Source organism: Ovis canadensis, chromosome 7 (assembly GCF_042477335.2).
Source record: "Ovis canadensis isolate MfBH-ARS-UI-01 breed Bighorn chromosome 7, ARS-UI_OviCan_v2, whole genome shotgun sequence".
In the NCBI taxonomy this organism is placed as follows: Eukaryota; Metazoa; Chordata; class Mammalia; order Artiodactyla; family Bovidae; genus Ovis; species Ovis canadensis.
This window is the reverse complement of record NC_091251.1, coordinates 56,636,782-56,663,897: the sequence shown is the minus strand read 5'-3', so window position 1 is coordinate 56,663,897 and position 27,116 is coordinate 56,636,782. Positions and strand designations below refer to the sequence as shown.

General features: G+C 39.0%; 1 protein-coding gene and 1 non-coding gene across 9 annotated transcripts in view; one reads left to right on the top strand and one right to left on the bottom strand.

The window, feature by feature from the left end:
- Positions 1-25,878, bottom strand: part of HERC1 (HECT and RLD domain containing E3 ubiquitin protein ligase family member 1) — a 210,859-nt gene extending 184,981 nt beyond the window's left edge. For all 8 annotated transcript variants that reach the window (XM_069596206.1, XM_069596212.1, XM_069596209.1 and 5 more), the window contains exon 1: positions 25,714-25,878. The gene's annotated coding sequence lies outside the window, so the exon portion shown is untranslated. The remainder of the gene's footprint in view (positions 1-25,713) is intronic.
- On the top strand, positions 19,790-19,863 carry TRNAE-CUC (transfer RNA glutamic acid (anticodon CUC)). The gene has a single exon. It is a non-coding gene; the product is annotated as a tRNA-Glu (tRNA).
- Positions 25,879-27,116: the final 1,238 nt, after the last annotated feature.

Genomic DNA, 27,116 nt, shown 5'->3' with positions numbered 1-27,116 from the left:
CCACTGCCCGTTCTACTCTACCACCAGGCAAGCTTTGCAAGGCTGGTTCTCTGTACTGATCCTTCTTTTGTCCCTTTAAGGTACTTGCATTCTATCTTTTTTTGCTACAATATCTCAGGAACTCTCTGCAGTAGATAAATTAATTCTGATCTAAGAAGTCTACAGAGAAATAAAAAATATATATTATATTGCCCATAGAGTCTATAAGGATAAATCAGATAACAGAGTGCCTTCTACCTTTTTTGTTACAAGTTGGAATTCTGCCTGAAGAGAGATTTTTCTTAAAATGATCCTCAAAATCCACTAAACCAAGTCTTCCTACAGGAATATTTTCAGTATAACATTCCTCTGCTTATAAATTAACAGTAATTTAAAATGGATCCTGGGCTATGCATTCTCTATTTGACCACAGTCTCCCAAACAAACAATTTCTACCTTTCTATACTGTTGTCTTTGTGCCCTTTAAGGCTTACCTTTTCATACTGTTCATGGAGTTCTCAAGGCAAAAATACTCAAGCGGTTTGCCATTTCCTTCTCCAGTGGACCACGCCTTGTCAGAACTCTCCACAATGACCAGTCCGTCTTGGGTGGCCCTATACGGCATGGCTCATGGTTTCATTGAGTTAGACAAGGCTGTGGTTCATATGATCAGTTTGAAGAAATAGAGGAAAACAATAGAATGGGAAAGACATAGAGATAACAAGGGAACATTTCATGCAAAGATGGGCACAATAAAGGACAGACATGGTACGGACTTAACAGAAGCAGAAGATATTAGGAAGAGGTGGCAAGAATACACAGAAGAACCATAAAAAAGATCTTCACGACCCAGATAATCACGATGGTGTGATCACTCATCTAGAGCCAGACATCCTGGAATGTGAAGTCAAGTGGGCCTTAGAAAGCATCACTACAAACAAAGCTAGTGGAGGTGATAGAATTCCAGTTGAGCTATTTCAAATCCTGAAAGATGATGCTGTGAAAGTGCTGCACTCAATATGCCAGCAAATTTGGAAAACTCAGCAGTGGCCACAGGATTGGAAAAGGTCAGTTTTCATTCCAATCCCAAAGAAAGGCAATGCCAAGGAATGTTCAAACTCCCACACAACTGCACTCATCTCACATTCTAGCAAAGTAATGTTCAAAATTCTCCAAGCGAGGCTTCAACAGTACATGAATTGTGAATCTCCAGATGTTGGCACCCTAGTGGCTCAGAGGTTAAAGCGTCTGCCTCCAACGCGGGAGACCTAGGTTCAATCCCTGGGTCGGGAAGATCCCCTGGAGAAGGAAATGGCAATCCACTCCAGTATTCTTGCCTGGAAATCCCATGGATGGAGAAGCCTAGTAGGTTACAATCTACGGGGTCGCAAAGAGTCGGACACGACTGAGCGACCTCACCTCACCTCACCAGATGTTCAAGTTGGATTTAGAAAAGGCAGAGGAACCAGAGATCAAATTGCCAACATCTGCTGGACCATCAAAAAAGCAAGAGAGTTCCAGAAAAACATCTACTTTTGCTTTATTGACTACGCCAAATCCTTTGACTATGTGGATCACAACAAATTGTGGAAAATTCTGAGAGAGATGGGAATACCAGACCAACTGACCTGCCTCCTAAGGAATCTGTATGCAGGTCAAGAAGCAACACTGACATGGAACCCGACATGGAACAACAGGCTGGTTCCAAATAGGGAAAGGAGTACATCAAGGCTATATATTGTCACCCTGCTTATTTAACTTATATGCAGAGTACATCATGCAAAATGCCAGGCTGGATGAAGCACAAGCTGGAATCAAGATTGCTGGGAGAAATATCAATAACCTCAGATATGCAGATGACACCACCCTATGGCAGAAAGCAAAGAACTAAAGAGCCTCTTGATGAAAGTGAAAGAAGAGAGTGAAAAGGCTGGCTTAAAACTCAACGTTCAGAAAACTAAGATCATGGCATCTGGTCCCATCATTCCATGGCAAATAGATGGGGAAACAATGGAAACAGACCTTATTTTCCTGGGCTCCAAAATCACTGCAGATAGTGACTTCAGCCATGAAATCAAAAGACACTTTCTCTCTGGAAGAAAAGCTATGACCAACCTAGACAGCATACTAAAAAGCAGAGACATTACTTTGCTGACAAAGGTCCATCTAGTCAAAGCTATGGTTTTTCTAGTAGTCATGTATAGATGTGAGAGTTGGGACTATAAAGAAAGCTAAGCGCTGAAGAACTGATGCTTTTGAACTGTGGTGTTAGAAAAAGACTCTTAAGAATCCCCTGGACTGCAAGGAGATCCAACCAGTCAATCCTAAAGGAAATCAGTCCCGAATATTCATTGAAAGTGCTGATGCTGACGCTGAAGCTGCAATACTTCGGCTACCTGATGCAAAGAACTGACTCCCTGGAAAAGACCCTGATGCTGGTAATGACTGAAAGTAGGAGGAGAAGGGGACGACAGAGGATGAGGTGGTTGGATGACATCACCGACTTGATGGACATAAGCTTGAGCAAGCTCTGGGAGTTGGTGATGAATAAGGAAGCCTGGCATGCTGCAGTCCATGGGGTCGCAAAGAGTCGGACATGACTGAGGAACTGAACTGAACTTAAGGCTTACTTTGAGGACTATACTGTCAAGCTCCCCTAGTTTCCATTTGGGTCAGGCCAATGACAGGCACTAGAGAATGAAAAGAAAAAGAAACCGAGGTCCTTATTTCCCTGGCTTTCTCCCCACCTGGGAACCCTTCCCCAGTGGCCACAGGCCCTTGGCTTCCACTGCTCTCGCTCTCATCAGGCTTCAGTATTCCTCTTCCTGTCCCTGCTGGCTTAAAAGTACCAATGGCTTCTAGACACTGCAAGGCCTTGGGAACTTCACTATCCCTTGTTGCTTTCCTTAACTCTACCCAAATCTCTGTAACTAGTCCATTTGTTTGCTGTCAGGACCCTCAGTAATACAGCTCCCTAGGCTTAGAATTCCTCACTCTGCTTCCCAAGGCTCACAATGAACGGTTCACGCTAACTTATCAGACCTTAACTACCCATGTTCCTCAGCAGCCCTCTGTTTTGGTCAGGCAGGCATCCCTACCAATCCCTGCATGCATGCTGCATGCTAAGTTGCGTCAGTCTCTGTGTGTGACTCTGTGTGACCCTATGGAGAGCAGCCCACCAGGCTCCTCTGTCCACGGGATTCTCTAGACAAGAATACTGGAATGGTTTGCCATTTCCTCCTCCTACCAATCCCTACCATCACTCATCTGGGATGCACTCACTTCTACTCTGTACCCTTACTCATGTTGCTGCCTACCCCCCAAGAATGCCCACCCCTTCCTCTCTACGTAACAAGTCCTATACCTCCTTCAGTACAAATTCAGAACCTACATTCTCATCCACCAACCCCCAACCCCACCTCATTCCATTAAACCTGTTCTAATAACTTACTCACGACTATCTTTCTTATCTTGAAATTTCCATTTTTCTTACACAGAAGTACTCTAAAAACTATGAAAGTAAATGTTAGGTATGGCACTATATGGTCTTTAATTGTTCACCACATATCTCCTAAAGGAAAGCAATCTGAACTACTTTAAGTTCCTTCTTTTACATTCCATCAAGAATATACACTAACATTAGAAATAGAGTCCTTTTTTTTCACAAGTGATACATAAAAATATGTTCTAGTACAAAAAGTTTGATAACTAGCTGTGGGCAAATTTACTACACTTTTAATTATTGTTTTCAATGTAACACGTTATAACAATGGATGCTATGAATCTTGGGGTTTTTAGAACATCAGTGCACTTCCTAATGAAAGAACCCTTGAGAACAAAATAATAAAATTATCAATCTGTCAAGTTCAACAATCTGTTATGCAAATAGATGCAATTATTCCAGAAATGCAAATAGTAACGTCAGCATATGCTGCTGCTGCTAAGTCACTTCAGTCGTGTCCAACTCTGTGTGACCCCATAGACAGCAGCCCATCAGGCTCCACCGTCCCTGGGATTCTCCAGGCAAGAACACTGGAGTTGGCTGCCATTTCCCTCTCCAGTGCATGCAAGTGAAGAGTGAAAGTGAAGTTGCTCAGGCATGTCTGACTCTTAGCGACCCCATGGACTACAGCCTAGCAGGCTCCTCCATCCATGGGATTTTTCAGGCAAGAGTACTGGGGTGGGTTGCCATCGAGCTCCTCATCATATGCTCTTTGTAGAGAAAAATCTCCTCCCTCTTCTTTAGAACCATCTATTTGCAAGTACTTAAAGCCTAAGTCATGGCAATCATAACATTTTTGGTAAATTTATCCTTACTAAACTTCCAATGATATATCCAACTTATATTTCAAGAACTCATTTTTATGAGGCTCCCTAAAATAAATAATGGAGAAATAGCAAACTCAGTGGTAAAGAATCTGCCCGCCAATGAAGCAGACTTGGGTTTGAGCTCTGGGTTGGGAAGATCCTTTGGAGAAGGAAATGGCAACCCCACTCCAGTATTCTTGCCTGGGAAATCCCATGGACAGACGAGCCTGGCAGGCTACAATCCATGGGGTCACAGAGTCAGATACAACTTAGCTACTAAGCACACACACAGGAAGCAGGTACTATGGCTAGATCCTCACACAATCTCAGAATTGTTGTCGTGAAGTCACTCAGTCGTATCCGATTCTTTGCGATCCCATGGACTGTAGCCTACCAGGCTCTTCCCTCCATGGGATTCTCCAGGAAGAGTACTGGAGTGGGTTGCCATTTCCTTCTCCAGGGGATCTTCCCGACCCAGGGATCAAACCCGGGTCTCCTGCATTCCAGGCAGACGCTTTAACCTCTGAGCCACCAGGGATGCAAATATGATTCTGAGAAGAAAAAACAAAACTTAAGAGAGTATTAGAAGGAACTAATGGCATATCAAAAGAAACAGGGGATAGGCAAGGAGACATTACAATACCAAATACTAACTGGCTTCAAAGTAACAAAACTGCTGAGCCTGCAGACACCTAGAGCTTGGGCTCCACAACAGAAGCCATCACAATGAGAAGCCTGCGCACCACAGTGAAGAGCAGACCCCACATGATGCAACTAGAGAACGCCTGCACACAGCAAGGAAGACCCATGTTACAAAAAAAAAAAGGTACAAATGCATCTTCACTAGGAAAATCTATTACACACAAAGCACAGTATGCCTACAGGACTCAGAACCCAGATGAGAAGGATGTGTAAGCAACTGGAATATAGTATGGTAACACTACATAACAAAAGTTACCCAGAAGGAGCTGTGGATAATACTGAGAAAGAAGAACAGAATGCTCAGGACACAAGAAATACCCCAAAAGTTAAGAGATGAGGGCCTAAAAGAAAACAGTTATAATGGATTGGGTTTGTGAGGAGATAAATTTTAAGGATATTTAGAAGGTATACTCAATAAGACTAGACTCAATCAACATCTGCATTATGCAATTTTAATTAAGAATAAGGTAATGCTTAAACTAAGAAATATCCTAGTCATCGCAGTCTTTTAGAGTAGCAGAAAAGAATAAAAGGTATAAAGAACAAAAAGAAGAAACAGTCTTAAGTCCACCAATAAGAAACTGGTTAAATAAATAATACACAGGACTTCCCTGGTGGTACCCTGGATAAGAATCCACCTGCCAATGCAAGGGACACGGATTCAATCCCTGGCTGGAGAAGAGTCCACATGCCAACTAAGCCCTTACACCACAACTGTGCCCATGCTCTAGAGCCCTCAAGCCACAACTACTGAGGCCATGTGCTGCAGCTGCTGAAGCCCATGCAGCTACAGCCTGTGCTCCCCAGGAGAAGCCACAATGAGAAGCCCATGCACCGCAATGAGGAGCAGCCCTAACTCGCCACAACTGAAGAAAGCCCATGTGCAACACAGAGGATTTTCACATAATCCCAAAATACCACACTTCCTAGATTATCAGTTACAAAGGGAGTAGGGGAATGCGCACTTAAGAGTAAAGTGATCTGGTAACAGCCTCCACTTTAATGATCAAATTTAGCATCACCTATAATGGAAAAAATGGCATTAGGTGCCTTGTGAGGTGACGCAAAAAGCATGTTATCACTTATATAACGATCACGAAATCCATACATAATCTTAAAGAAACAATCAGCAAATTTAGATTGTAGTATATTATGTAAGACAAATGGCCTAGATTAATTCTTCAATAAAGTTAGTATCACTGAAAAAGAGGGGAGGGAGGCAGGGATTGTTCTAGACTAAAAGAGGCTAAAGTGACAAAGAAACCAAAAGTAATATGTGAATATGACTGAATTGTGAATCAGAAAAAAAAAAGGTATAAAAGATAAGTGGAAGACAAAAATTTAAATACAGACACTGCATATTAGATAATGAATTCATGTTATTTTCCTTAGGTATGATAAAGGTATTGTGGTTACACTGGGAAATGTCCTTATTTTTAGGAGATGCACACCTGAAAAAAAAAAAAATTTTTTTTGAGGTTGAGGGGGTGAGGGAATATCTTAGTGACTACAACTTCTCTCACATAAAGCAAATTGTGTGGGGGGTGTGGGTGGGGGGTATGTTTAGAGAAAAGAAAAAAAGCACCCACAACAAAGTGTTACAATCTATGCAACTAAATGAAAAGCACATAGGAGTTTGTTGTACTGTTCTTCAACTTTTCTATAGATTTAAAATTTTTTCAAAATAAGAGTTTGTGGAGGTGGGCAGAAATAGCTAAATCAAGCATAGCTGAGCTTCAGTAATAAAAATGAAGGCAGAAAAAAATTATCTTTTTTTTTTAAAGAAAAAGACAATCTTTTACAATAAGAATATACAGAGGAGTTAAATGATACATATGGTTTTTCTATTATTAATCATGTCCTTCCTGGTGGAGCATAAGTAACAAACCCATTTACTCCTAGAGTATCTGTATTAATGAAATACCACTTTAAATTTTCCTGAAACACAGTTATTTGAAGTAATTATAATGATATCATCTTTGTAAACTCAGAATAATGAATCTTATTCAAAATGGACTAGGGCGGTCTCATAAACATAGACCCTAAGTTGCCTACTCTTCTTAGAAGGAAGATAAAAACCAGACAGCAAGATGACAGGTTTACTTAAGCTTGTGCTCTGTACAAAGTACACAGAAGGAAGCTAACGGACAAGGAATAACCGGTTCAACAAAAATGAGAAGGCAGATCTTTCCACCTCTTAAATCTTTAACCCACATCTTCATTGTTTTGAAACAGTTATTAATTTCTTATATTAGAAAACATCAAAGCTAATCTATTGTAACATGACTGGTGGTAAATTACAATAGAAAAAATCTAAATGGCAAAGTTAATTTGGAAATGAGCTTAACTATCTATGACTATGTTCCTTGAGAATTCACCTTTAAATAAAACAATGAAGTCACACTATGAAGACCTGACAAAGGAGAAATGGAAAGCTTTTCTTCCTTCCTTCATCTTGAATCCCACCTCCCTCCTGAAAATCTCTTACTAACAGAAAATAGCAAAATTTGAAAATAATTCCATCTCCATGAAAGTAATCAAGCTGTATATTTAGTTTACGTACACTTCTATGAAGATATATGATACTCTGATTGAAAGGTTTTAAACTTTTTAAAAAATAAAATATGTAGATGCAAGACTAACAAAACATATACAGGATCTATAGGCTAAAACTTGCAAGTCACAGATGAAAGAAATCAAAGGAGTTCTAAATAAATGAAGAGATACGCCATGTTCCTAGAGTGGAGGACTAAATATAAAAATGCCAGTTCTCCCTCCAAATGATCTAAAGATTTAGTACAATATCCATCAAAATCACAGCAAGATTTTTTGGCATCTATAGATGAATTTACTTTAAAATTTATATGGAAATGCAAAAGAACTAGCATGCCTAAAATCATAAGCTTTACTATCAATTTAAAACTAACAAGGAAATATTAAGAGATGTAAATACAATATAATCTAATCCTCAAAAAGAAAACATTTTGAAAATAAGATCATACCAAAAATCTGCTTGGGCAAAGAGATTAACAAAGCAAACTACTAGATGTAGTCATGAAAACAGAAAGTGAGAGTTGCTAAAGAACCAATTTCAAGTATAAAAAACCCTTCTACAACCCAACACAGTAGGCTCCTTTCCCCTCCCACCACTGCAACAGTATATTGATAATTAGAGATGGTTACATAACCCCCACACAACACACAAACTCACTAAAAAATCCCATATTTAGACTGTTTCAAAAAAACTTATACTTTGTTCTTTTTAATGTTTTCTTAAGAGTCTGTTACTTGTCTTTTAATCTAGTATAGTGTGAAAAGAGTTTTTTCCACATCAAACTACAAAACAATCAATGATCCCAAATTCTACAGAAAAAAAAACACTAAAACAAAGCTTTATAGTATGTGCAGTAACCCCTCTTGACCTGCAAGAAATGTGTTCCAAGACTCCTAGTGGATACCTGAAACTATAGCCAGTACCAAATCCAAATATATTATGATTTCCCTATACATACACTGGGCTTCCTTGATAGCTCAGTTGGTAAAGAATCCACCTGCAATGCAGGAGACCCCAGTTCGATTCCTGGGCCAGGAAGATCTGCTGGAGAAGGGATAGGCTACCCACTCCAGTATTCTTGGGCTTCCCTTGTGCCTCAGTTGGTAAAGAATCTGCCCGCAATGTGGGAGATCTGGGTTTGATCCCTGAGTTGGAAAGATCCCCTGAAGAAGGGAAAGGCCACCCACTCCAGTATTCTGGCCTGGAGAATTAATTCCATGGACTGTACAGACCATGGACTTATACATTATACACTTTTACATTATATATACTTATACATTATATACATTATATATATGTATACATATATAATACATATGTACATTATAAAGTTTAATGTATAAATTAGGATAGTAAGAGATTAACAATAATAAAATAGAATATAACAATATACTGTAAAACAGTATATATAACAATATACCATAATAAAAGTTATGTGAATTATGGTCCTTCTCTCAAAACATCTTATGGTACAAATATAATGCCCTTCCCATCTTAACTAAGCACTTATCATGCAGTGTGGCCATAACTTAAGCAATTTGAGGTGCATCAGCAAAACTATTACAAATTTTCTATTTCCTTCCTCACAATTTCACAGGTAGAAGATTCATTCTTATCACAGAGTTTAGCAACCTCAGCATACGATTTTCTTTATGAAGTTGAGAACTTTCACTTTTCCCTTAAAGGAAGCACCTGACTGTTTCTTTGGCATATCCGAATTACCAGCATCACTACTTTTGTTGTATTTTAAGTAAAATAAGGGTTCCTTGAATTCAAGCACTGTACAAAGGGGTTCAGAACCACCAAAGATTTAATCAAGTTACTCAGAATGGCAAGCAATTTAAAAATTACGATTTCTGGAATTTTCCATTTAATATTTTCAGACCATGGTTGACAATGGTTAACTGAAACTATAGAAAGTGAAACCATGAATAAGGGGTGACTACCATACTCAGTGCCTCCTTAAATTACTCTAACCGCAGGTTTTTTTATCTATTCACCCTGTTACTAACAGGTCAGCTATTAAACTATGTGTACTAGGGAAGGGACCTCACATCTCAGTTGGCCCAGGAGGCTATCATTTTATGCCTATTGTCCCTGCATGTACCTTTTTTACTAAGATCAATTGCCTATGAATATTCTCTTTTAAGAACACAACATGTTAGGTTATAAAGCAATATATATATATATAATTTTGAAACAATTCTCTGAGTATATAAAATCTAGGAAAAAATCTCAAGAACTACACATTAGAATTTAACAGTAGTTACTCTGTGTGGTGAGGTAGTTTTTACTTTTTTCTTTATTTTCCTCTATACCATCTAAAAATTACTGTTTCCAATTAACACATACTCTCTTTTACACTTAGGAGGGAGCTCCATTTGTCAAAATGCAGGTTTTCTTTCTGACCCAAGTCATCTCATTCCAAAAGCGTGCACTACTCTTACATGTTATTCATTATGAACTGAGGCAACGTGATTTAGTATACGAAATTTTAGCCTTTAGGATGTACCATATCTAAACTCAATAACCAGCTTTGGACTCCCCTGGTGGTCTAGCAGTTAAGATTTTGTGCTTCCAATGCAAGGGGCACAGGTTTGATCCCTGATCAAGGAAGTTCTGCATGCCATGTGGTATATGCCCCTGCCAAGGAAAAAAAAAATTCAAAACCCAGTTTTGTTGTAGAAAATATAGGACCTACCTGCCTTTCAGGATTATTTAGAGTATCAAACAAGAGTCTACGTGAATGTAGGATGAAGTACAAATGCAAAATGAAGTACACTTATGTGAGCTATGATTACTACTACAAGCACATGAACAAACTGTGGAACCTCAGATCTCATATGTAAAATGAAGGGGTCTTATAAAGTAAGCTCCAATTCCCTTCTACTTCTGAAATTCTGGTATAACAGTGTCCTCTTAACTCAGCATTCTACTTACATTCATCTAATCTATATCTTTGAGAGGTGTACCTTTATGGATAACAGTTTCCAGGTTTCCATGTTTTCTATCTTCACTGGGACACAGTCAGCTCTCCACATTCTTCTCTCAGACACTGACTGCCTGAAAGTCAAAGAAAATATGTATGGTCCTTCGAAGCAGAGTTTATATCCTCTCTTAATCTAACTTGTATTTCATGATCTCCATCTGCCACATCTTGCAGTGTAGAGCAGTGGCTATGCACAAGGACTCTGGAGCCAGGTGCCTAGGTTTAGATTCTGGTTCTGCTGTATCAACAACTCGGCAGTGTAACCTTGAACTATTTGCTTAATCTCTCTGTGCCTCAATTTCCTTATCTGTAAACCTGGGATAACAACAGTGCACCTACTGGGTAAGTTTGTTGTAAAGATTAACAAATAACAAATTATATATAAAGGACTGAAAACAGTGCCTAGCATGTAATGTTATATATGACTGAAGTCCCTTCCTAACACGGCTTCTCTAAAAGTATAATGCTTACAGGCTAAGATAAAACAAACAACATTTGCCTCTTTCTTTTATTCTCATTGGAAAAAATGTCTTATTTTTTAAATATTTATTTATTTATAATTGGAGGATAATTGCTTTATAGTATCATTTCTGCCATATATCAACATGAATCACCCACAAATATACGTATATACCTTCCATCTTATTATTTGTCTATCAAAAATTTCCCCACATCACTGTAGTGAAGTAACACATACTCATCATCATTAGACATTTTTCTTTATTGTCTGTTCAAACCCAATTCGTATTTCCCAAAATCTGTTTCCTCTGGAAAACTTGTTCCACTAGTTCTTCAGGATGCTATGGGGGAACAGGGGGAAGCCTCAGTTATCAAATAAATTTGGAAAATGTTGAGTTAATATTAAACAGGTTCCTTACTGTAGGTCTTTTACATGTTAACATGTACTATATCACGTATCAAGAGAGGAAAAAGTACAAACAGTACCTCAGTTTACTTGACCTCAAAACTTTTTTGTCAAGGATCTACACTGGGAAGTGCTGCTGCTCCAGTTCTTTGATAACTTTTAATACAAAATATGCTATGTTACATTAACTCAAAATTTCTTAAATCTGATTCACACCAAAGCCTATTCTCAAATTCATGCCAAGAAATCAGACTCAAAAAACTAATAACTGCTGCCTTGAACAAATTACTTTTGAAATTTCTGAAAATGAACACTGACTGCAAAAGAACAAACCCCAATGACCAGCTACACATGCTACGAGACAAGCTGTTATCTCATGATGGGATGCTCAGCTATTTACTGGCCAAATGTAAAACTCCAGTTATTTAAGATTCCCAAGTTTTTTCTGGATTTTCAATAATAAAGATCTGCACTCTTTCCTTTTTAAAAGAATCCAGCAGAGAACCTTGTCAAATCATCCCAGAACCTGATCAAATATAAATACAAGACCCAAAATGTACAATTTACACTATTGAAGGACTATTCTAAAAAACACCATCTTAAAAAAAAACAAAACATCTAATACATCAACAACACAATTTCACTATTTTGCAGTCCCTAATGCATGATCATCAATAACTGCCAATATCACAAAAAGAGAACAAGACCTGATGGAACACAGATTTCTCCTATGAAGTACACCTACCAAAAGAAAAAAAAAAAAAACACCTCACAAATCTATCAATTTACTACAAGAAATTCAGGGGACAGAATGTGTTAAATGATATTTACAGTACAGAGACGCAATCAGCAAAATGAGGCTATGGGAAACTTCTCAAAAACCTGGTTTCTTAAATTAACAAAAAAAAAGGAAGGCGAGCCTAAAGATTAAAAGTGATTTAATATACAAGATAATTGTAAACTTATTTGGAATCCACTTCAAGCAAACTGTGTATGTATATAAAACAATCAGAAAAATATAAAACCTGACTACATGTTTGATGACATTAACACCTTTTTATAAAATTTTTTAAGATAATGGTATTATGCTTACTTAATAAAAAGAGAAACTGACTATCTTTTGGAAGTCATATTGAAATACCTAAAATTTACAAATTAAATATGTCCAGGATATGGTTAAAAAAAGTCCAGAACTGGGAGTGTGTAGTGGTAGACAGAAATATAAAGAAAATAAGATTGTGTATAATAGTTCATGAAGGTTCAATGATAGGTACATGGGAGCGCTTTATACTTTTCTTTCTACTTTTAGTATATGTTTAAAAGATTTTGTAATAAAAATATTTTTTAAAATAAATACTATCTTGGAATTGAATTATCTACCTAGGACTGCAAATAGCCTCTATGTATTCCCATAAAAGATTAATGCACAGTCATGCATAAGTGAATTTAAGTTTACCATGAACAAATCATGTTTATAAAGTACGAAATCATTTGCAAGAATTTCACAAATACTCAATATGTTAAACTCTATGTAATTAATTCTTATTAACAAGCCTGTTAATAATATCCAGCCACTTTATGGCTTTCCATGAAAATAATTATCTAGTTATACTTTTTTAAAATTTTTATTTAAGTTGTAGACAGTATTGCAGAGTCATTGCTACTATTCTGTGGGCTTCTGGTACTTCTGGAATTTATGATCAGAAGACATATTGTATAAATGCTTCAGCTCACCAAGCTCCAAACAGGACTAGTTTTATCTTGTGTACAAGAACTCTTTCCTGCCTTCCTATAGTGAAATAAAGAGCCAAGCCAACAGATGGCAGACCAAGAGGGAGGGGGTGGTAACAAGGAGGCAATTACAAGATAGCACCACGGAAAAGGAGAATAACACTGAGAACTGAAAGATGCAACTTAAAAATACAAAACATTCAGCAATCATATAGATTTCTGAAAAACAATGTCACATTTTTTCAATCATCATTAAAGTGAAGTGATTCTGTAAATTTGCACCTGATTTTATTCCCTTACACAGCATATCTTTAAGACTTTTGAAAAATTCCTCTTAATATCTCAGACCAATTTAATCAGTGCAATTCAGAATAGTTTCAAAATGAACAGGAGGAACAGGTGACATACTAAATTTTTATCAGGATTTCCCTACTGTCACACATTACGTGAGTCTTTTCAGAAGCTCTCAAAACATCCTTCTAGATTTCAAAGAACCAAAGTGCCCTACTCCTATGCTAATCTACAATATAAATAAAACAGCATCAATATTATTATAGCCTAACTGGAAAAGGTCTTAACGAAAAATATCAGTTTAAAAAAGATTACAACTGTGTTGCTACAAGAATTATATTTTTAATCTAAGCTGTATTTCTTCAAAATGTCTAGGCTTTAAGTATAACAAACACTAAGAACATACCAATTACAATAGGCCATCTTTGCCCAAATTCATCATGCCAAGTATATTCTGCCTCCAGATGAAGAACTTCTCAATCACTGATGTAAGAGATCAAGTCCATAACACCATACAACGCAGAAATCCACCACTTACACTCTGGCAGTTTTGCAAAGCAACAGCGATGTCCTTTATGAATAGAATCTCTATAAAAGAGGGTCTAGCAACTAGAGGTTATTCAAGGGCTTGTTCCTTAGGCAAGCACCTTTCTCCTCTATGGAAACTTATCAAATGGCAAAATATCTATCCTGCCTATTCCACAGAGGTGTTACAAAGATAAAATGAGATGTTTCCCAAACTACTTGGGACAGTGAAAAGCTATACACAAATGTAAGGCATTATTATTTTACTACTTGTTTGCACTCCAGACAGTTTTCAGACTAAACTCGCTACTTAATATCATTGTTTCAAGGCCTACCAAGAAAAACTTATTTCAGGGTACAAAAATTCACTAACATTCACCTTTTTAAAATAGCGAAGTTCAATCCTTATTCCAACTGTTGTTCTCTTCTAACATCTATTACTTTCTTTGGCAGAAGAAAACTACTGATAGAAACACTTTAAGAAATCAAAGCAGGGCATCCTTAGTGGCTCAGTGGTAAAGAATTTGCCTGCCAACACAGAAGACACTGGTTCAATCCCTGATCCAGAAAGATCCCACATGCCAAGGAGCAACCAAGCCCGTGCACCGCAACTACTGAGCCAGTGCTCTAGAGCCTGGGAGCAGCAACTACTGAAGCCACGGCGCCCTAGAGCCAAGCTCCACAAGAAAAACACCACTATGAAAAGAGAGCTTCCCTCGTAGCTCAGTTGGCCTGCAATGCAGGAAACCAGAGTTCGGTATCTGGGTTGGAAACAGCAACTCACCCCAGTATTCTTGCCTGGAGAAGCCCATGGACAGAGGAGCCTGGTAAGCTGCAGTCGATGGGGCCGCAAGATTCAGCCATGACTGAGCAATTAAGCACACACATGAGAAGAGAAGCCCAAGCACCACAACTAGAGAGTGGCCCCAGCTCACCACAACTAGAAAAAAGCCCTCTCAGCAACAGACCCAGCAAGCCAAAATAAACAACTAAAATTATTTTTTAAAAGGTCAAATCAACACATGACCCTTAAAAGTCTGCCTCTACGTCAAAATGAGTTTCTGAACACCTGTGTACGACAGACCTGCTCAAATGGCATTATCTGGACGGGATTTTACATCAGACAAAATCATCACTGGATGGCTGTTCCTATGCCCTCCCCGACTCAGTTTCTGCCGACATTCGCCTTGTTTCTGAATTCAAATCCAGGCACCACCATTTACCAGCTACAAGATCTTGGGCAAGCACCTTTCTGTGTGTGCTTCAATCTCCTATCTACCAAATAAACAAGTTAAATTGGTGTAAATAATAAACAATTCAACCAGATTTAATATGATTTATACAACAGAGCAAAGTTCTTACAATAGTGCCTGGTGTACAATAAATAATAAGTGTTATCCAATATTAATTCTTTACATGTGCATCTGTCCATTACACCATACCACCTTCACTAAATTATATAAATCTCCCCATCATTCTTCATCATTCCTTCTTTTCAAAAGAATATGCAATTTTGAGAAGTCAGAAACTATGACTATACTACTGACAAAATTTAAATATACATCACTGAATGCTCAGATGTATAAGAAAGTTCAGTGATACCTTATATAAAAGATACTGGGCCCCCACATGCTTTTAAATTATATTAACACATAAATAATATAATATTCCTAGGTTATCCTAGATTTCTAATACTATCAGTTAGCAAGTTGCTTATTTGAATTATATCACACAAAACTTTCCATGAACACTTTTACTGTATAGTGACTAACAGGAAAGGTCTTTAAAAATGGCAAAATGTGGCCTCCCTGGTGGCTCAGTAGTAAAGAATCCACTTGCCAAAGCAGGAGACATGGGTTCTACCTCTGATCCAGGAAGACCCCACATGTCCGGCTTGAGCAACTAAGCCTGTGCACCACAGCTATTAAGCCTGTGCTCTAGAACCCGGGAACCACATCTACTGAGCCCATGTGCAGCAACTACTGAAGACTGAGCACCCCAGAGCCCATGCTCTGCAACAAGAAGCCACACAATGAGACGCTCATGTACTGCAACTAGAGAGTAGCCCCAGCTCACCGCATCTTGAGAAAAGCCAAAAATAAATACAGAAAATTTTTAAATGACAATATTTAAAAGGGTGTCTATAAATGCTACTCTATTAAGTTTAAAAAGAAAAAGCTCAGATAATAACACATTCCCCTCCAAAATAAAGATCAACAGAAACTTTAAATCAAGAATTTAGAGTGAGGAAAAATAGTTTGCCAGAGTAAGAAGAAATATTATTATAACATTAACATCACTAACATTATAATTAGAGGACAACCAAAGAATGTTAAACACTGCAACAAACAGAAGAGCTACACTCCAAGCTTATTCTTTAAATGTTACTTAGCACATCCTTTGCATAAATATATAATCTTGATAGCAAGTTCTAAATTTTAACATTTCACATGTAAGTATTCAATGCAAAAAAAAAATCACAGCATCATTTAACTGATTTAATAGTTCTCCTTTGGTTTAAAATCTTTAAAAGGTAGAATCACTTAATCTAATTTAGAGATAATTTTACTACACATACAATTTCCTAGAGTTGCATCTCTGGCTTACTATGTGTCAGGGACTTTTCTAGGCACTGGAATGAACAGGATATAAAGTTCCTGCTCTCAGAGTTTACATTCTAGCGAGGAAGACAAGTAATAAACAAGTAGACAAATCATTACATTTCAGAAAGCATACCATAAAAAATAAAATAAAATAAAGCAAGAGAGACAAGGAGAAATTAGGGGCAAGGTGATCACTAGTTTGTATAGTGTGATCATTGGAGATCTCTCTAAAGAAGTAGACTCTCTGAACCCCTTTTTAAGCAGACATGAATGATGTGTGGGAGCAAGCAGTGCAGAGACCTGAAGGAAGAGTGATGCATGAACAAGCATTAAGCCCTGGGAATGCACCCAGCATGATCAAAGAATATGGGGAAGCTCAGTGCAGCAGAAATGGAAGGAACAGAGAGGCAGACAAGGGCTCCATCAAGGAGGACTTTATAGGCCACGGCTAGGAATCTAGATGTTATTTTAACTACAAAAGGAAGTCATTACAATGTATTAAACAGAGGAGTGGCCCATCTGATTAACAGTTAAAAAGACCATTCTAGCTATGAAACACAGAAGAGACTGTAGGAGATCAAGTGAGAAAACAGTTAAGACTATTATAATTATCTACCCAGGAGATGATGGTGGTTTAGACCAGAGCAATAAGGTAGAGATGGTAACATCTGATCAGATTAGAAATATATTCAAAAGATAGAACTAGAAAGATTTGTTGATGGTCTGATTATAGGGTATAAACAAAAGAGGCACAGTTGACACCAAGTTTTTTGGTCTGAGTGACAAGTTAATTGATCCTGCCAATTTACTAAGGGTACATTCAAAGAAAATGGTGAGGATAGGGATCACGTCTATGTTTGAGAAGCCTTTTAGACAGCCAAATGAGATGTGGAATAAATTGATGAACTATGACCCTGTACCTCAAGGAAGGGGTCTGGGCTGAAGATGTAAATGTGGAAGTCAATTAACACTTAGTTTTTAAAGTCACAGAAATGGATAAATATAGATGGAAAAAACTCTTTTATTTAATCTTTACACAAGCCCTGTTGTTCAGTCACTATGTCGTGTTCAACTCTTTGTGACCCAAAGAACTGCAGAACGCCAGGCTTCTTCTGTCCTCCATTATCTCCCAGAGTTTGCTCAAATTCATGTCCACTGAGTCAGTGATGCTATCTAACCATCTAATCCTCTGCCATCCCTTTCTCCTTTTACCTTCAATCTTTCCAAGTAACAGGATCTTTTCCAATGAGTCGGCTCTTCTCACCCGGTGGCCAAAATATTGAGCTTCACGTGAGCCCTATGAGGTAGCAACTATTGAACATTTTATAGATCAGGAAGCAGCCTAAGAGATTAAAACTTATCCAACAATACTCTGCTAATAAGTGGTAATAAGTCAGAAAAAAAAAACCCACCTAATTAACTATTATATAATGACCATGACCTTCCTCAACTAGGTTCATAAAAACTAGGTTTTGAACCATAAAACTTGAAATGAATACTGAAGTAAACCTTTTCTCAGTTCTCCCAAGGACAGTACATAACTAGTGACATTCTGGATGCACTGGAGAGAAGTTAATTCTTCACATACAATTAATGCTCAAATGTCCTAGAACATTAGAGATTAGTTCTCTCACGGAACCACAGTCGAGGAAAAACTATAGCATACTATTATTCTATTATTATTATTCTATTGTGCTTCCTTGGTGCCTCAGATGGTAAAGAATCTGCCTGCAATGAAGGAGACCAGAGCTCAATCCCTGGGTTGGGAAGATCCCCTGGAGAAGGAAATGGCAACCCACTCCAGTATTCTTGGCTAGAGAATTCTATGGAGAGAGGAGCCTGACAGGCCACAGTCCATGGCAATGCAAAGAGTTGGGCATGACTGAGCGACTACCACACACACTACTAGTAGTAGCAATAGTAGAAATCACTTAAAATGAGAGAAAAAAAATTGGTGAACAACATAAGTTACCATTCGGTGGTAAACTTTTCATGGCTTCTCTATGTAATCAGTAAAATAAAGTGTTATTTGAGGTTTTTATACCACCAAAGGTGTTTTTAAGACTACATCAGACCTCTACTAATTCTATCAGAACTCAGTATCTATCTTCCTGAGAACATGAGTTCATCAAAAAACCACTAGAATGTAAGCTCCTCTAGTACAAGAATCTTTTTTTCATTAATCTGTTCCAAGTACCTGGAACAATGTCCTTTTTGGGGAAAGAACCTAAATCCCCAGCCTCACTAGGCAAAACAAGTTTCCTTGTAAGATGGGGATGTTTTTCATGTTGTCTTGGTTACTGGCACCACTAAAATCTGACAGGATTATCCTAACCCAGAACTTCAGACTCTAGATTTCACCTTCCTTAAGACTGGCCTTCTTTCATATTGAAATAAAACAGGTTCCAGATAAAGCCATTACTGGTCAAATAACCAGCAAACCATAGTGTCAATAGGTCCGTATGTACTGTTCAAAATAATTAGCAGACAGTGTGAACCAATAATTAGTATCTCATACATACTCTAGAGGTAACAAAATTCTCCTCACAATTTCAGTTATCCTTTGTTAAACCCCACAAGTATTTCAGAGCAAGGTATTACGAATCAATGCAGCAACTCCATTAAATACAAAAGTCTCAAATGAGCAATCCTAGCTAGACCAGGAAACTGCATTCTAGTCAATTTCCCCTGCACAAAATAACCTGCATGTATCAGTAGAATATTAGTGGACAATATATTTCATTTTCAAGCTATAAGAATCTGCCAATGGGAGGCAATAAGTGCCCTTTCACAACAGATTCAGGTCACTGAGATAACTGCAGGGCACTTTTGAAAATCAGTTGTCTCTGACAAAAAAAAAAAAAAATAGAAAGCACAATGACATATTCTATTGGTTTAAGGCTGTGGTGAAAACAGGTGCTCTCATACATTACTGATAGGAATACAAATTAGTACAATCCTTCTGGAGAAAAATCTAGTAATATCTAGCAAAATTACATATGTACAGAACTTCTGACACAGCAATCCCATTTATAAAAATCTACCCTGAAAATATTAATGTATCTTTTATACTACAAAAATACATATACACAGGTCATGTACTATAAAATTGTTTATAAATGCAAAATATAAGAAGCAACCTAAATACTCAAAGAAGAATGACTGAATAACTGAGGACACGTCTACACAGGAGAGTACTATACAGCTACTAAAATAAAAAAAGAATGGAGAATATCTGAGAATCCCCTGGTGGTCCAGTGGTTAGGACTCAGCACTCTCACTGCTGGGGCCCCAAGTTCAATCCCTGCTCAGGGAATTAAAATCCCACAAGCCACATAGTGCAGTCAGAAAATAAATTTTTAAATTTTTAATTGAAAAAATAAGTGCAGAATATCAAAAAACTGGTCGCTTCAAAAGGATAAACTGTTGATTTCCAGGACACACTCTTACACTGAAAAAAGGTGCACAGAATATCTATACCATGCCATTCTTCATATAGGAAAGAAAGGAACTGGAAAACAGTTCGGCTGTTCCTCAAAAAGTTATCTTATGGACCAGTAATTCCACTCCCAAATATAAACCCAAAGGAACTGAAAACATATGTCCACATAAAAACTTGTATCTGAATGTCCATAATAGCTAAAAAAATGAAAATCAAACGTCCAATAAGTGTGCAGGGATGAACAAAGTGCGATATAGTCATATAATGGAATATTATTCAGTCATAGGAAGGAATGAAGTACTGACACATCCTACAACATAGATGAACCTAAAAAGATCACATTAAGTGAAAGAAGCTCGGCACAAAAGTCCACTTATTATATAATTCCACATTTACATGAAATGTACAGAATAGACAAATTCATACAAACAGAAAGTAGATGAATGGTTACTAGCGGCTGGGGAAAAGGCAACAGGAAGTGACTACTAATGAATACAGGGTTTCGTTTCAGGGTAATGAAAATGTTCTAAATTAGGTAGTGGTAATGGCTGCAAAGCCTTATGAACAGACTGAAAAACAATGATTTTGTACACTTCAAAAAAGAAGGCTTTGTGTTGTGTGAATTGTACCTCAATTTAAAAACCTGTACGTAAGGGGAAAAAGAAATGTAAAACACACACACACACACACACACACACAAAATCTGTTCATTCGTGCAAAAGAGACAATGGAAGGATAAACTAGAAACTAAAAAAACTGGTTACCTAAAGTCATGGAAAACGGGTGAGGGAAAAGGTGGGGAGAAGAAAATGGGAACAGAGCAGTAAGAGTAAGAAGTGACAATTTTCTAAGTATATTTTAGTAACAGTAAGGTCTCATATACCAAAATAAATAAAAATCAACCAGAACTGGGGAAACCCAAAATAGAATACAAAGAGTAAGAACCTAACTGCATTACAGATGAATAATATAACCACACTAAAGGAAATGAGGAAGAAAAGAATTAACCTAAGTAACTTTGAAAAACAGTATGCTGACTAGATACTAGAAAGTTAAAGACAAGAAAAAAACTTGTATACAAATAGTGCACTCTAATTGGCAAATGTTCCTCAGAAGGGTGAGCAATTGGTCACTACTTGATGTGCATTCTAAAATTGAACAAATAAATTGGTATACAGTATTACAGATAATGAAAGCCAGGTTTCTCACCATTAGAAAAAAAAAAGTTACAAATAAGAAAAGATTGGAATGAACCTTGTGGTGTTGGGACTGGAATAGAACATAAAACTATGAACTCAAATATGGTTTTAATATATAGACAAAGACAAATATAGAGATAAACATGTGTATACCTGGGTTTGCATGTGTGAGCAGGTTAGTATATACATATATTTCCTTGCTCTGTCCTCTGAGGGCCTAAGAGCAATGATACCCTAGTGAGCATACCCAGCATTCAGGTCTTGATTTAAATTCTGGTCTCCAATAAAAGGAGTTGATTTCAGGACAGATATAAGGAAAATTACAAGATGAGCACAGACTATAGCCTGTGGTGCCAGAGTATAAGGAAGTGCTAAAACAAGGGTGGAGGCCAACTGGAATGAGTTCCTAATGGCCAAAACTGGAAGAATCTGAGCAACAAAATAATGACACTATTGGATTAGAATCTTTAGAATATATATCCATGAAGTCACACTCATCAAAATAGATAAATTAACAAATGTGGAAGGGACATCTCTTTCAGGAATGAGGGAAGTACAAAATCACTGGCAGGAAAAATATCACAATAATAACTGCTGCAGACAATATACACCAATGGTTGCTAAAATCAGTGGGAGAAAACTTGAGGAGAAACAGTGTATCACCATAGTTTCAAACTATCTCCCCTAAGATTATGTATCAACTATAAAAAGAAGAAAAGTAACTTTACAGTGGAGAATACAGCAGAGTTCACCTTAAGCAATCAAGGTTAAAATATCACTAGCCCCACTCCAGTACTCTTGCCTGGAAAATCCCATGGACGGAGGAGCCTGGTGGGCTGCAGTCCATGGGGTCGCAAGAGTCAGATATGACTGAGCGACTTCACTTTCACTTTTCACTTTCATGCACTGGAGAAGGAAATGGCAACTCACTCCATTATTCTTTGCCTGGAGAATCCCAGGGACGGGAGCCTGGTGGGCTGCCGTCTATGGGATCACACAGAGTCGGACACGACTGAAGCGACTTAGCAGCAGCAGCAGCAATAAGACACATCAACACCATGTACCCTCTAATATCATGCACTGAGGACACATCCCCTCTGTAGTTTTCTTGCAAACATACAGAACCTCAATCTCATCATACAAAAAACATGACAAACCCAAAATGAGAAAAATTACACAAAATAATGGGCCAGTACTCATCAGAAGTGTCAAGGTCATGAAAGAAAAGGAAAAACAGAGGAACTGTCACAGATTTGAAAAGACAAGACCAGATGAGAAAGATGTAACAACTAAATGAAATGTGGGATCCTGGACTAGATCCTGGAAGAGGAAAAAAAAAAAATACACTGGGGAAAAAACAGGTGACATTCAAATAAAGTCTGTAGTTTAATTAATAATATCTTACCAATGTGAATTTCCTGGGTTTGATCATTGTTATGTAAGTCCTCAACAGTAGAGGATGCTATGTGAAGGAAATCTGGAGCCTTTTGTACTATCTTTGCAACATCTCTTTAAGTCTAACATTATTTCAAAATAAAGTTAAAAATAAATGTGATGTGTGATGTGTGTGTGTGTGTGTGTGTGTGTGTGTGTGTGTGTGTTCAGGCATGTCTGACTCTTTACAACCCCACTGACTACAGAGCTCACAGACTGTAGCCCACCAGGCTCCTCTGTCCATGGGATTTTCCAGGCAAGAATACTGGACTGGAGTGCCATTTCCTCCTCCAGGAGATCTTCCTGACCCAGGGATCAAATCCGTGTCTCCTTTGTCTCCTGCAATGGCAGGCAGGTTCTTTATCACTGAGCCACCTGGGAATCTCAAAAGCTAAAAATAAATAAAGTCCATCAATTGATCATTTTATGCAACTGTCATAATTCCTTGCTCAGGGATCTCATCTGGAATTTAACATTCCCACTAATTTAAAGGGTCCAGTAAGTGACAACAGAACACACTAAAATCAAAAAATCAGATCTAGCATCTAAAAAGTAAATTACCAACTTTATGTTTTTTTATACCTTCTATATTTTTTAGCCAAAAAAAAATCTGCTGCTGTTGCAAATTTACTAGCTTTGCAAACTCCTTTTAAAATGACCAATTTTTACATTTTTAGTATCATGATAATCTGCGGTGTGTACCCATAACAACACATTCGTCTGTTAAGTCAAAGTTTTATTTTCACAAAAAATTATCAATAGATTATAGTAAGTTTGTTACTTATTATTACACAGTTGTCCAACCACAAAATACAAGCTTTTCTTCACAAGTTAATTTGCTTTTATCCTAATACAAACTTCTCTCCATATCCTAAACCACAAAGTCATCAATTTTGTTCTTCTAAGTTCTGAAAATCTGTATTTTAAAAAATCAGCTGTTCAATGTATGTTGTCTTTTTAAAAAATTTTCAAATATTGAGTAATTTAGTCTTTTTCTAGGAAAAAAATGCTTGGGACAGTACAATTCCATTGTATTTATTATTTGCATCCTCTACTAACCAAACCAGCCTAATCAAGTCTTCTGAAATTGCTCCAATCAAATAAGATTTTCATATGTCTGTATAACATTAACAAAGAAATTAAGTGACGTGTTCACATTTGCTTTCTCCTCCACACACCACCAGGATGGCTGCACTGGGAATGGAATACATGACCAGCAAATGAATGGCTAAGTGTCACATGCAAACAGCATGACTAGAAGTTTAAGAAGCAAAGTGATAAGAACCTTAGGGAAAGCAAAATTCACAAAAAGTTCAGAATTATAAGACGCCTTAATAGGTCACTTAATCCATTCCAATGACAACCCCAAATAGATGACAATCTATCCTACTTTTAAAAGCGTCCAGTTTCAACATCCCTAGATGTCTCGTTCTGCCATATACAACCATCACGTGACTTGAGGGAATTATTACAAGACTATTCTTTGCTCCACCTAATGCTTTCTTTCCTCAAATAATATAACAATTCATTTTAACTCACTTCCAAGATTTACCAACGTGTACAGGTGCTCAATACACATATGTGTATGTACATACACATATGTACATACAGACACCTAGGACACTCAATTTTGCTTGAATAAACACTAACTAAAATCTACATAGTCAAAGGCACATGTCCATCCCACTCCAATCACAAAAGCACTATGAAACATACAATGTCACCTAATGATTTGGGTCTAAAAATAACCAATGGAAACCAATGGAAATTTTATAAAACCTTATGGTAAATAGGTTTCTTCCCACCATGAATAATCAAAGTTTATTTGCTTTTCACAAACACTACTCCTTTACAGCACCGTCACCACAGGCAGAATTGTATAAACACATGTGTACTAGATCAAGTTGGTAATAAATTTTGATGTTTCATTTTTCAAGAGCATTTAGCGAATAATCATTTTGGAAGAGGGCCCAATGAAAAGAGATAGTGATGATACAGTACAGCCAGTGCTAATGAAGAAATAGCCAGTTTTACTCAAGCAAGCCTAAAAAGTGACTCAAATAAAACAGTTTTGCAAGTCCCAATCAAGGATGAGCCAAACACTATTTGAAAAAATTAAAAGTGTCTGTTAGGAAACAAATCTGAATGTTAAGCTTGACATGCTACCTCTGGAAATGGAATTACAAGGATAGGTTAGTTTGCTCAGATTTGGTATTCCCTGTTATTCTGAGTATCCTTATTTTCTACAGTATTACAGAAACCGTTTTTCAATTAAGGCAAAGTCCGTCCCTGTGTTTTACAGCTCTCTACGATGCATAGCATGTCTTTTACATAACCTACTGGGAGAGGTGGGAGGTGGCATCAGCTCTGGTCCTCCTCGTGTCTCCCATGAACCTGCCACCCATCACAAAAAACGTTTCACCATGTTCTTTGATACAGCTCCTGTCATCATCCTCCTCATCTCACCCCAGAGACTTAACAATGCATCTCTTCTCCTCTCCCTGTAGCAGAAGCTTTATAAATTATAAGACGGAAGATTCGGAGAAAGGTTTACCAGATGATGCGCCTTCCGCACCCAAAATACATAGAAAAGGGTTGAAAGGCACGTCGTCCCAACCTCCACCCCTCAAAAGGGAGAAGATAACGGTGGGCACCGGGGTCGCGGCTCTCCTCGGATCCCGAGAAAGAGTCGGGCCGCCACTCCACCCCACCCCACCCCACCGCCCGCCCCGGTCCAAGCCCTGGCCGGGGGCGGGGCCCTCCTTAGCGGATAAAGGGGTGGGCAAGAAGGTCAGCGATGCGACCACCAAGGGCCGAGGGACAGGTAGCAAGCCGCTGGAGGGGCGGGTCCCTCCGCCCTCTGGGGCCGGCGGCTCGGCTTCTAACGCGGCTCTGCAGGCGCCTGGCCGGCAAGAGGCCTCAGGGGGCAGGGGGGCCGCACCGCGCCAGAGTTTCCTCAGGCCTCCGCCGGCCGCCCACCCGGGACCCCGGCGGCCCCTCTCGGCGGTGGCTCCCGAACGGCTCCGGCCGGCCATGCCGAGCCGGCGGGACGCACGCACAGGCGGCCAGGAGGGCAGAGAGGAGGCGTTACCATACGCGGCTCCAGAGCTGACGGGGGTGGGACAGGGCTCCGGCGACCCGCGGCAGCAGCTGCGGTGGCCGCGTCCTTTATTTTTGCTGCAGCAGCGGCGACTTGTCAAAGGGAAAGACGTAAGAGGCGGCGGCAGCGGCTGCAGGCGAGTCTCGCGGGACTTGGGCGGAACTCTCGCGCAGTTTGGAGCCCTCGCCCCGCCCACCAGGCCCAGCGCGGGAGGCGAGAGCGACTGGGGGAGGAGCGCACGAGCGAGGTTGCTGGAGGACGGCAAAAGGGACGGAGATTTAATGGATGGGGGTGGGGAGCCTAGCTTCTGGGAACACTCTGGCGCGGCGCAGCCCTCACCTTTCAGCTCTCGCGGAGTCTGCACTGCTCGGATTCTGCCTTTGAACACAGTTAGGGGCGTTTCATAAAGGGCGATGAGGAGTAAGGGGGATGCCAGCGCTCCCCCTTTTCCTCGTGGTGGGCGTGAAAGACCCCACCGCCCGGCCACCTGGTGCTGCGGGTGGAGGAACGCCGGGAAAAAACTGGCTGCAGGGGCTGGGCGGCCACACCCCTTTATCTTGGGCGCGCGCGACGCGCTCAGTGTGCTTTATCTCCCACGACAACCAGCTCGAGACTTCTGGCCTGTCAGGTTCAGTCACGTGAAAGCGTTTCACTTGACTGAGTTCTAGCTTATTATTCGTGTCTTTGCGGGGCAGGAATGCCAAAACCCCAGAGACGCTGGGGCCTAGGACGACTCTCTCTTTTTTTTTTTTCTCCTGAGCAACACGGGTAAATTATGACCTTGATCTCGACCTCTACAATGAAGCCTTCTGAGTGACGAGACCGTGATTGGCTTAGTCATCACTGTGCCCCCCAGCACCTAACACCTATCCAGGTGCTCATTAAATTGTCGAATGACTATACCTGGCCGCTTCTTCCTTCTGTACCTGTTCTTAACTCCCAGACTGCATTTTTAGTCATCATCCTGGTATCATTCTTTGGAAATTTTCTAACAAGCACCAGTGTGTATCACTGACTGAAATCATGGAGCCGATCTTTGCCCTCACAATCTAACGGGACATATGAGGAATGTACAACATACAGGCCATGTAGGTGTCAATAATGTAAAAAAATTGTGGTATAGGCAGAAAAGGGAGTGCTTGCCCCATGGATATATGGGAAGCAGTTTAGCCCAAGAGTTACTTGACTGAAGTTATCTCACTGTCAGACATAGGTGAGAGGGAATTCTGGAGTCCCACTCACCAGGTATGTGACTTTGGACAAGTTGCTTGACCTCTCTGAACCTCAGAGGGCCTTTATCTGTTAATTCATAATGTTAGTTCTTATTATCACAGGGTGTCTGTGAAGAATAAAATATATATAAATCTCTTGACACATTAATTAGTAATTAAATG